Genomic DNA, 1842 nt, shown 5'->3' with positions numbered 1-1842 from the left:
ATCTGTAACAAGATCTGACTCTTCTGGTGTGTCTGAAGACAGCTACAGTGTACTTACATATAATAAATAAATAAATCTTAAAAAAAAACCCAACACATACACATAATGAATCTGACATACTTCCAACATACTTCACCTGTGTTACATCACACAAGTTCACTGCAGCCTTGGTTCTAATCCATGTGCACTTGGTTTGCACACACACACACTTTGCTTGCACTGTGCATACACCATCACGTCACACAACATCACCAAGCACTGCCCGAAACACCTTGGCTCAGATTCAAGACTACTGTAATCTCAGTGTGTTTACTGTAAATTCAGAGGGTCTTGCCATTGCAGGAACGTATGCTTTAATCATGGAAAGCAAAGCTAAGACCATTGTTTTGTTTTTGTTTGGTTTGGTTTGGCTTTTCCAGACAGGGTTTCTCTGTGTAGCCCTGGCTGTCCTGAAACAGTTTATAGACCAGGTTGGCTGGATCCACATGCCTCTGCCTCCTGAGTGCTGGGATGAAAGGCGTGAGCTACTACCTCCCGCTAAACCAAAGACTTAACATTTTCCTGCCATCAATCCTCAGCATGCAGACATTGAATTAGTGTATCTTCCGATCGAATCATGTTAAAATGATTACTTTTTTATCCAATGTGTCCTCAGCACTGACGACTGCAAAGATCAAAAAATTGGTTAGCTCTGAAAAATGCTGAAGGTGGCTAAGATGCTCTTTGCCCTGCAGTATCCAACATTCAGCCAACAGTTAATTATCTGTGTAAAAAGAAGCAAGAACATCCATGTGATTAGTATGTGGGCTTGCTTAGTCTATAATAAAGATAATTTATATGCTGACCAAGGAATCGTTTCAAAATAAATGTATGGTTTGTTATCAGTTAAGTGTTTGATCTGGTTATGTTTTACATGCATACATGCCCAGAATTATGTAAAAATTTCTTGTGTAAAAAAAAGGGGCTGGCCAGGCGTGGTGGCGCACACCTTTAGTCCCAGCACTCGGGAGGCAGAGGCAGGCGGACTTCTGAGTTCGAGGCCAGCCTGGTCTACAAAGTGAGTTCCAGGACAGCCAGGACTATACAGAGAAACCCTGTCTGGAAAAAAAAAAGTGGAGAGGTTAGGGAGGGAGAGATAGCTCAGTGGTGAAGAACACTGGCTGCTCTTCCAGAGGTCATCAGTTCAATTCCCATCAACCACATGGTGGCTCACAACCATCTGTAATGGGCATCCGATGCTACCTTCTAGTGTGCCTGAAGACAGTGACAGTATACTCACATACATGAAATAAATAAATATATATATATATATATTTTAAAAGGGTTAAAGAGCCCTGGGCAGTAGTGTATGTAAGTCAGGTGGGTAGGGCTGGGTCTCCTCTCACAGAAGGGGATTCTTGGACAGGCCCTGGTCTCCTCTCAGATTAGCAGGTCCAAAGGTAGGTTCCTATTGTTCTCAAAATTAAGACTCCTTTTTTTGTTTTCTTTGAGACAGGGTTTCTCTGTACAACCCTGGCTGTCCTGGAACTCACTCTGTAGGCCAGGCTGGCCTTGAACTCAGAGATCCGCCTGCCTCTGCCTCCTGAGGCCTGGGATCAGAGGCATGCGTCACTGCTGCCCTGCAAGATTTTTAACTTTTTAAATTAAAAACAAAAACAACAACAAACAAACATATATATAATCTCTCCTCTCTTTAAAAATTGGGATTTCTTTTTATTTACTTATCTTCTTCTTCTTCTCCTCCTCCTCCTCCTCCTCCTCCTCCTCCTCTTCCTCCTCCTCCTTCTTCTTCTTCTTCTTCTTCTTCTTCTTCTTCTTCTTCTTCTTCTTCTTCTTCTTCTT

At 42.5% G+C, this 1842-nt stretch overlaps 1 protein-coding gene across 3 annotated transcripts in view; it reads right to left on the bottom strand.

The window, feature by feature from the left end:
• Positions 1-1842, bottom strand: part of Csf3r (colony stimulating factor 3 receptor) — a 20342-nt gene that overhangs the window by 2417 nt on the left and 16083 nt on the right. The window lies entirely within an intron of this gene.

This window comes from Mus caroli, chromosome 4, assembly GCF_900094665.2.
Source record: "Mus caroli chromosome 4, CAROLI_EIJ_v1.1, whole genome shotgun sequence".
Taxonomy (NCBI): domain Eukaryota; kingdom Metazoa; phylum Chordata; class Mammalia; order Rodentia; family Muridae; genus Mus; species Mus caroli.
This window is presented reverse-complemented; position numbering and strand designations above follow the sequence as displayed.